This window comes from Phyllopteryx taeniolatus, chromosome 8, assembly GCF_024500385.1.
Source record: "Phyllopteryx taeniolatus isolate TA_2022b chromosome 8, UOR_Ptae_1.2, whole genome shotgun sequence".
Lineage (NCBI taxonomy): Eukaryota > Metazoa > Chordata > Actinopteri > Syngnathiformes > Syngnathidae > Phyllopteryx > Phyllopteryx taeniolatus.
In genome coordinates this window covers 17,380,042-17,390,245 of record NC_084509.1, presented here as the reverse complement: position 1 = coordinate 17,390,245, position 10,204 = coordinate 17,380,042, and the positions used below count along the sequence as shown (strand labels likewise).

Sequence of the window (10,204 nt, the reverse complement as noted above, 5' to 3'; positions counted from 1 at the left end):
TAATTTGTAAATACAACACTATATTACTACAACTTTACTCAATTGTGGCATTATTCTAGTTCTTCTGCTAATTGTTCTTGTGCAAGATGGTGGTTATCATTAATACATGGCAAGATGTACTACATGAAGTCCACACACTTTGTATTCACATCCACTTACCTGGCATACAATTCAAGGAGAAGTAATGTTCTCCAGCTTGTAGTCAGGTTCTCACAAAAAGCATCAGATGAAATTTTCCCAGAAGGGAGCTGGCTCAGTTCACAATCAGAAAGGAAAGACAGCTCTGTAATTTAATGCAGAAAATCCTCGACTTGGCATGTATAGTATGTAATTCTGCATTGAGCTTTCCAAAAATTATGTTCTCAACAGGTTGCAATGACATTGGGACAGAGTGGATAGAACATTTTATTTTTGGTAAAAGTCAAACATATTTTTCATTTGTGTACATTCCTGTGTGATTTTTTTTCACTTTTCAATATCAACCATTTTATGACCAGTAGGTTTTTTTAGATGAATGCCATAAGATTTTTGGGGGCATTCACACATGATGACATATTTTATAGTGGTAGAACATCTTATTCCACAACTAATTTGTATGTAGGGAAATGGTAAGTCACTGGCAAGTCACTAAAGTATTATCTGATCACTTTCTCTCAAATAAAATATTCAGAAGTAACCAAAACTGTCCATCTTAGAGTTTTACACTTACTCTGTTCATTATAGGGAAGTTATTGTCAATTCAGGCTGACTGGCTGAGATGGAGTGCTGCCCATAGGTCTATAACATTTACTATCAAAAGAAGCATATTTTCCTCTTTTCAGCCAATTAAAACTTGCCTTGAGAGAAAATACTACTGGACTCTTAAACTCAAGATAACATGCATGCATAATTGATCATGCACACACACGTGCCCAACGTAGATTTGTCATACACTGACTGCAATGTGAAGAGATTGAGATTTCCAAGAAAGATGGCCAAGAGTGCAGCATCAAGGCCCGTTGCTCTCCCGAGAGTTCCCCTTTAGAACTGCTAGAGACTTTTGAGTTTAAGCTTTTAACTTTGTATGATTGTATTCCATCCCCATGTCCATACAGTATCTCTTGTTAGAATAAATACCTCCTTCTGGTTTAAAAACAAGCAAGTCAGCCACATGGACTATATTTTCAATCTTGCACTATCAAACATTATTGTCAGCTTAACCTTTCCAACACATGCACACTTCAGCACACTTATTGTGTAAGCCTGTGCTGAATTTATCTGTTTAAAATGGAGGTGTTTGTTTTTGTTTTTGTTTTTTGGGGGGTATTTTTTTTACTCAACATATTTAAAAGGGGCTCACCTCTAAAAAAAAAAAAATTGAATTTTTTTTAAGGTGATGCGTTCAACATAGGTTTGGCTCATTAGAGAGAAAACATAAAGCCATACACACTTTAGAACTGAGTTCTCATACCTATGGACCATTTCTTGTCATCTCTGGGTTATGCCTGTGAGCAGCGACCAAGCAAGCTGATACTGACAAAAGTAATTCATCAGCCTATTTGACCATGTTGTCAATGTGCAGGGTGACACAAGGACAAAAAACAAGAACCTTTGTAACCAGCCCACTCTACAAATGGAAGCAAACAAATTGTGACAGGCTTGTTTCACGGTAAACAAAAAGACCCTGCAAGAAATAGCTGAAGCACATTAATCATATTAGTTTTTTACCATCCATCCATTTTATGTACCGCTTATCCTCACTAGGGTCTGCATTTCCAAATCCATAGAGAAATTCAGAGTGGGTAAGATGCAGAAAAAGTCTGACAGCGAAACTAATTTAGTAATGATGCAAAACAAGACCATCAAGTCATTAAATAATCACATTAACAAAACAGACAGAGTAAAGAGCACATTGAAAGGGAATTTAAGTGAAGATTAGATGTGAATTGATTCAAAGACACCTGTGTGAAATAAAAGCCCTTATGTGGGCTGAATTCAGATTGAAGTACTGCCCAAGATGTAATATTTATGAGTTAAGTGTTATTCTGTGCACAAATTGTAAATTTCTCAGCTTGGAATGTAAATTTGTTTGAATTGCATTAGTATTTAGGCAGTGGGAAGAATAGTGGTTAGCATATATGCCTCACAGTCAGATGATCTATCTGTGTCCGATTCTCCATAGGAGCATCTCTGTGTGGTGTCATTGCTATCATGCTCACTTGGGTTTTCTCAGAGTACTCCAGTTTCCTTCTGCATCCCCAAAACATGCATCAAACACCTGGAGGAAACTCACACTGGCAGAACATGCAAACTTTGCACCAAAAAGCCAAGTCAGGTCTTAAGTGCTGTCCATTCTGGAATCAACCTAGTGGCCTTTGTCCTGTGAGAAAGCATGCTCAGTACTCTTGCATTATTCCGTCTTTCTAACTGCTTAACTTTAAATTGACAGCAAGCCGATTTTGTATATTATGGTCTTTCACACCAAATGTGTTTGGACCATAAAGCTGTCACATCACATTATTTGTTTCCTAACCCAATTTTGTAAGTCCCTCAGCTTTAATTATTGCATACTCTACAGACACATAGAAGCCACATATATCTTCCAATTTGTCCAGTCCAATTAAACATCTTTTTACTCTCAAATACCAAACTGTACAATGGATTAGCTTGCCTGTGAGTATACATTAAAAATGATCCATCATTAATTAGAAGAGTCAGTCCATCCATCTACATCCGCTTATACAAGGTTGGGTCGCAGGTGATGTTGTATAGGCGTTGGATAGGCGTGTCAGATGATGTATAGGCGTATCAATCAGGACAGCCCCACAACATGCAGAGCCTTTAGGAACTCCAGGCAGATCTCATCCACCCCCGGGGCCTTGCCAACGAGGAACTTTTTAACCATCTCTGTGACCTCGATCCCAGAAATAGGAGAGCCTGCCTCAGAGTCACCAGACTCCGCTTCCTCATGGGAAGGCATGTCGATGGAATTGAGGAGGTTTTGGAAGTATTTGGTCCACCGACTCACAACGTCCAGAGTTGAGGTCAGCAGCGCCCCATCACCACCATACACAGTGTTGATGGTGCGCTGCTTCCCCCTCCTGCAATGCCGGATGGTGGACCAGAATTCCTAGAAGCTGTCCGGAAGTCGTTCTCCATGTCCTCACAGAACACTTCCCACGCCAGACTTTTTGCCTCAGCAACCACCAAAGCTGCGTTCCCCTTGGCCAAAAAGTAACCATCAGCGGCCTCCAGAGTCCCACTGGCCTTAAAATGATGTACTTTGGTCTTTATACAGTCATCATGACACTTATGACAGAATCCATTTACTTTCATGAATGAAAAACGTTTTTCTTGGAATATAAACAGCAAATCGCTCTGCCATTGGCTCTTACCTTCACAGATGCCATAAAATAGACTCCTCTCCCTAAATATTAAGTCACATGTTATATTTTTTTAATGGTTGCTTAGTAACAAGGGGTGGGTCAACTTACCCACTGGCTCATCTCACCCCACTCTCCCCTACTGTGTTTGGCGATGTCATGCTCAATGCTGCTACATTAATGACAAGTGTTTTTCAGTGTCTTGGTGATGAAATGCTGCTTGTGATAATGAAATGTTGTTTATGGGTGCTGTCTTTTAGTGTGTATTGTATACGGGGGGATATGGTTAAATTAGCCTGTGGTGTCTCCATGCAGAATTCTGTTGAACCCACAGATCAGCGTTACATGACAGCATCACAGGACAGTGTTAGCTTCGCTAGGCACTTACATGATTTCTCAATACTGTCAATGCGGTTAGGGTGCAGCGGGTGGCGTGTGTTTGTGTTTGGTAATGTGTTCATGCGGCACATGATTTAAAATGCTGTTATTTCGTATTGTGACCTCTGCTTTCACTTGTAAAAGCAAGCAGCTGGCAGTGTCACACAATTGCTTCCAAGCAGAGGTGGGTAGTAAGTTAGGAACAAGGTACATTTACGCCATTACATTTATTGAAATAACTGTTTGGATAAATTGTACGTCTGAATAGTTTTAATGCACCAATTATTTTACTTTTACTTGAGGATTTTTGTTGTGAAGAAACACTACCTTTAGTCCTTTACATTGAGCTACATTCAGGTCGCTTCTTTTTTTTATCCACAGCGAAGGCAAGGTTTGTAAAAATTCATTTGATCATCTCAGTGACACAATATGGACCCATTTATGAAGTGAATTTTAAAATGCTGTGAATACAACCTTTTTTTGGATAGCTGTTTTTGAGCATTTGGAGACAATGGCCGTGTGTATATATCAACAGCATGATTGTTTTTTTTGTTTTTTTTATATTATTATTATCACTGTGTGTAAATCTCCATTTTTGCCCCCAATTTGACCAACAGATAATATCCAAAAACCCTCATATGGTTTCTGAGAGCAGTTCTCCAAATCACCAGCTTATTCCACTGTTCCTGCCTGTGGTGGTAGCATGAAACTGATTTTTCCACTTGATTGCCCTTCTATCAGGCAAAGAATTTTGAAAGGCATTCATGCGCCAAGCTCACTTTGACACCGCACTTGCTGGCTTTCTACTACGAGCAACTTGAACATCAATATGGAATAAAGGTGGCAGGGTTGGCATAACCAGTGCTGCAGTGTAGTGGGTAACGCTCTCTTCCTCCTGAACCATGTAGAAACTCACGCTCTGTACTTCTAAAGGTTCAAATGAAAAGCAGAACGATAGAGGCAGTTGCACACACCAAAAATAACATCCCAGTTTAGTGTTTTGAAAAAAATGCTGTCAACCTCATTAAATTGTCTTCATTAAGGAACACAAGAGTGGCAATTGCAGGTTCCCAGCTATACTTGTGGAGTGACTCAATTTAGAGAACACCACCATGAAGATAGATTTTTTCAACGATCAACATAAATCAATAATTAAACACAAGAATAACGTAATGCTTTTGAAAAAGAAGTTTGAATAAATTGTTAATGTGTATTAATGCAGTGTATGGTCGTTCATTTTCTAAAACATTGTTAAAATGTGTACCGTGAACAATAAAACGGACTGGCTTTGTGTCAGGGAACTGTCAATAAATCTCCCACGCTGATGTTTCCTCTGGGCTTTTTTTGACTGACAGTTATTTAAAGCAGCTCGATAAGCATTACAATTAACAGTTACAGTAAAATGTATTTTGTTGAGTATTGTAATTTGCCCTCAATAGTATTAATAACAGTATTGTTTCTTTTTACCCAAGCACAATTCCCCCAGTAATGGAAATCCCATCAAGTGAGCAGCAGAATAACAAAAAGGGATTATTTTTGTCACACAATGGCATTAGTGTGAATACGTGTATTCTTAGCAAGCATAAGGCTAGACGAGAGAGATTTTATACTCTGTGTAAGTGCACAGACAGTTAGAGAGTCAAATACAGATGGATCACAATAGGCCGAATAAGTGGGTGGTAGAAAATGCAATAAGGTAGGTAAATATTCCATGGAGAGAGGAGGATGCATTGAAAACACAGCAACACTGTAGCAGTTTTTCAACTGAGAGAATATGGTGCTGTACCAAGACACTATTGTCAATCTGACAGTGGTGTGCACCGTCCCTCGTGACCTGTCCCAGTTGAGGATCTCAGAGAATACTGTACAGTATCTCTTTCATTCCCTACCTGACCTACAGGTATCTGCGTGCGTTGATGTGATAACAATGTAGGCATCAGTGCATATGCTGGCTACATGGATTCCGGACACAAATGTAATAGCATTGAAAAACAAAAACAAATATGACATCCAGCTATATGTGTAAGTTGTCAGTGCTGAACCGCTACATCACTGTGTCTGTGTGTTACAGCACTTTTGATTGATGTGTGTATGGTGGATTCGATGGAGCCTCTCCTTTTCCCCAGGGTAGATGATGAAGGAAAACTCATTGGAAACATTGCTTGTTGAACAAAAAGCTTATTTCTCGCAAGCAAATTCCAACCAAAGTCTGCAGCCTGGTCCAATATGGTGGTTGTACCTCTATCGTGATAAGTGCCTTCTTTTAAAGCCCACACGAGCTCAGCTCACTGGGACTATCCCACTCCAAATATGGCCGTATTCATTTCTAAAGAGTAATCTTTTCAGATGAGGAATGGAAGGGTCTGTTCTTCAAACTCGAAAATAATATGGCTTGAAGTTGAATAAAGCTCCCCAATTTTTATTTTTATTTTTTAAATGACTGTACCTTTTCCATTACAAGTTCCAGAACGGCCTGGCCCTGCTCTGCCCCGGCCTCGCTTGGCCTGGCCTGTCCTGGCCTCCATTGCTTTTCCATTACAACAGGCACCAATCAAAGGTGGGAGGGTTTGGAGCAGGATCAAGAAGAAGGTGACACGCTCGTTTCTTGTCGTGCCTTCTATCTTGCTGTATTCCATCTTCTACCAATGTGGACAAAAATGCCTGCACCTCCTCAGTCGACCACAGAACAAATCTGCTTCAAGCCTGCCGCACACTGCACAACATGATCGAACCCGACTGGACCATCGTGTAGATTTGCCGATGCACCGCCGCACACTAGCGATTTACAAGTGGGTGTCCGGCGAGTCTGTATAGGTGTTTGATGCTGTGTATTCAATATCTTGTACTTTATTACATTCCTTAAACCATAAAAAGATAGATGAATAGTTAAGGAAGAAGCAGGTTGTTAAAGAGAGAGGGTGTTAGTGAAAGATATATTGGATAGCGGATATTTGAAAGGAGGTTTGCTGGCTCCATTCATTTGAACATACCCACCGTGTACGTACTTTCATGTACATTCTGGTCCCAAGCTTTGTTTTTTCCTCCACAGGTACATTATACATTAGGAATATAGTTAAGTATTGATGTAAAACACAATATTTGATGCTTCATATACTATTTGTATGGCTTGATGCGGCGAAGCGGCACATTGTTTTCCACATTAGGGAAAGCTTAACTTGCTAAACATTAGGGAGTCCACTCCTTTCTTTCACCAACTTTCACAAATTCTTTCTCATAGTTACTCACCAGCAGAGTCGCTGTGATGTATGGCACATGGAGGTAACGCCACAGGGGGAAGCGAGCCAGAGTACAGGTCAAGAGAAGAGAGGATTCTGAATGCCGCTCCTGTCGATTCACCTCGCAAATCTACCCAACAATATGGACGAGCTTCATCTTCTCATAAAGACCAGTATAGACTTGCCCTGTGTTTTACGGAGACATGGCTATGTGAATGCGTCCCCGATGGCGCCGCAATGCTTCCAGGCAACTACAGCGAGCGGACCGCGTCCCGGAGCTATCGGGGAAAACAAAAGGAGGCGGAATATGCATGAATTAGATAAGAGTTCTAGATGACCAGAGGGTTTTTTTCCCGAACCCAAACACACCCAACAATGCAGGTAGTGAATTTTATGGAAAATTTAATGATCTAACATGGGGACTCTACAGGGAAGCAACACAGGAAAACACAAAACAAACCAAGTACAGACGAACAGCGGCAAAGGAAACTGACTTGTGTTGTGAGGGTGGGATGAGCGTGTATTGACAATGCATATAGGTGGGAATACATGTTCTTGTTAATTTGAACCCAATATGCACTAATCTGTACTTTTAGTAGACCGCAATGTTGGAGTTACGTGCCTCCAACTCCAAGCTCACCTGTCATCCTGGCATCACCCACACCATCCACTTCATCCAGCACCACTTCTGGTGGCCCAGCCTAGTTAAAGACAGCCGGGAGTTCGTCCAACCCTGCTCCATCTGTGCCCGAGGGAAGTCTTCACACCTGCCCCCAGCTGGTCTGCTGCGTTCCTTGCCCATCCTAAACTGCCCTTGGTCCCACATCGTTCTGGACTTCATTACCGGTCTACCCCCTCTGAAGTTAACGCAATCATTATCGACTATTGTCGATCGCTTTTCCAAATATGTCTATTACGTACCCCTCCCCAAACTACCATCTGCCTTTGAAACTGCTAACCTCCTTGTCCAACATGTCTTTAAACTCCCCGGAATCCCCATCGATATCGTCTCTGACCGAGGTCCTCAGTTCTCCTCCCTTGTCTGGAAGGAATTCTGTAAAGCGATGGGCGCAGTAGGCAGCTAGTCTTCAGGATACCATCCACAGACGCAACCCTTCCTGCTGGAGCTCATTCCTGCCATGGATTGAGTACGCCCACAACTCCCTCACCAGCTCCGCTACCGGTATGTCCCCATTCCTGGCTTGCTACAGTTTCCAACCGCCATTATTTAGGGAACAGGAGCAGGCGGTGGCGGTTCCTCAAAAGGATCACCTCAAAAGGGTCCATGCCGTGTGGAAAGGCGTCCGGGCGGCCTTAACCTGGTCCGGAGAGAAAAACAAACGGCTCGTGGACCGTCATTGCTCTCCTACGCCTGAGTACAAGGTGGGTCAGTCCGTTTGGCTTTCCTCCCATGACCTCCCACTCCAGACAGAATCCCGCAAACTCACTCTGCGCTTCATTGGTCCTTTCACTATCATGAAAATCATCAATCACACGTCTGTGAAACTTACGCAATCTCTAAAAATTCATCATCCATTCCATGTGTCACTACTCAATTCTGTCTCCACCTGTGCTCTTAGCCCTCCGGCCTTGCCCCTTCCGCCCCCCCACCCACCCACATTATCGACAACCATCCGGGCTTCACGGTTTCGTCCATCCTCGATGTGAGGCCCAGGGGAAGGGGGTACCAGTACTTGGTAGACTGGGAGAGGTATGGTCCGGAGGAGCGCTCCGGGATTTCCCACAAACTGATACTTGACAACTCCCTTCTTTCGGCTTTACGTGGCCCACCCGGGGAAGCCAGGCAGAATGCCAGGAGACGTCCGTTGAGAGGGGGGTACTGTCCTGAGCTGTGTCTTGCAGTTCTTTTGTTGGAGCTTGGGTGGTGCTTTGCGCCCCTCTCGCCCTCTCTCTCTTCCTAGTAATCAGCACCACCTGTCATCAATCAGCTTTCATCACCACCTGCATAAAAGCCTGCCAGATCCAAGACTCCACTGTCAGAGTATTAATGTTCTCCTGTGGTACAACGGCTCTCAAGCATACAAGTAAGCTACGCCATTCCTCGCTGTTTTTTCTGACCGCCGTGTTTCTCCTTGTCCTCAGTGCTCCCTATGTGTCCCTCGCTGAGTTGACTTCTTCCACCACGCCGCCAAGCCAGCCGCCTGTTCTCACACGTTCCCTGCCTCAACGACCCGCGAGATCATCGCAAGGACCATCTCCATTCCTTTGTTCAACTAACCTTTCATCACAACCTCTCAGCCTCCGCCTGCTTCTGGCTCCAGTCTAAATCAACTTGTGACATCAGCTGTGTATTGATAGAATAGTAATTCTAAATATGCCCAAAAGCAAGGTCTAAGGACTTGTTCATACTGCATGACAATTAAAAAAATGTTTTGTCCCATATGTGAGATGTAGGCCTATCTGGTTTTTTTTTTTTTTTTTTACGACCATGTGAACATTACAATTTAGATTTTTTCGAATCCGACCCAGGCCTCTTTCGTATGTGGATATTTAAATAGGCTATGTATCTGATGTGACTGCAGTCTAGATGCTCGTGTAACACTCATCCGACCTATATGTCATCAAACGGTCACAATTGTTCGACAAAGCAGACAGGAACGAAAAGCAATGGCAGATGAAGAAGCAGGAACCAGTCAGTGGCGAAAAGAAGACGCTTTAGAACTGATAAATACTGTATATATGAGGACTAGTCTGTTCAAGCAGAAAATCCTTGAAATTGCCATGTGTGTCACTTCAAGGACGCATTCCGTTCACAAAAAATTAGTTTTTGTCATGTGACTGACTACATAATGAGATCAGATTGAACAAAAAATCTGAATTGGCCATCATACCCTGCATTGTGAACATAGCCTTAATCAGAGCAGAGAAATTACTTACTAAAACTATCTAGCTATTTAAAGGTTTCTGCTAGGTCTAAGAACTTGGCTTGAATACGACTAATGGGATAACAGGGTTTGCAAATTGGAACTGACTGCTACAGTTTGCCTCTTGGCCACCTTAGTAATGCTTACTAATGTAATGTACTGAAGCCCCAACTGCTCAGAGCTCTGATTTATGCTCATCCTCTTTAATCTGATATCGCTCCCCAAAGCATGTCTACAGGATCCTCATTGTGCAAGTGTAATTCTTGTGTAATTCTATTTATTCTTCTGAGCATTTATTCTGTAGGTTGTTCAATACAAAAGGCTGAGAAAGTGGCCATTTGGA

At 42.3% G+C, this 10,204-nt stretch overlaps 1 long non-coding RNA gene across 1 annotated transcript; it reads left to right on the top strand.

The window, feature by feature from the left end:
• Positions 1-6,413: 6,413 nt before the first annotated feature.
• LOC133482748 (uncharacterized) lies at positions 6,414-9,340 on the top strand. The gene is made up of 3 exons (XR_009789919.1): positions 6,414-6,529; positions 6,979-7,357; positions 9,080-9,340. It is a non-coding gene; the product is annotated as an uncharacterized LOC133482748 (long non-coding RNA).
• Positions 9,341-10,204: the final 864 nt, after the last annotated feature.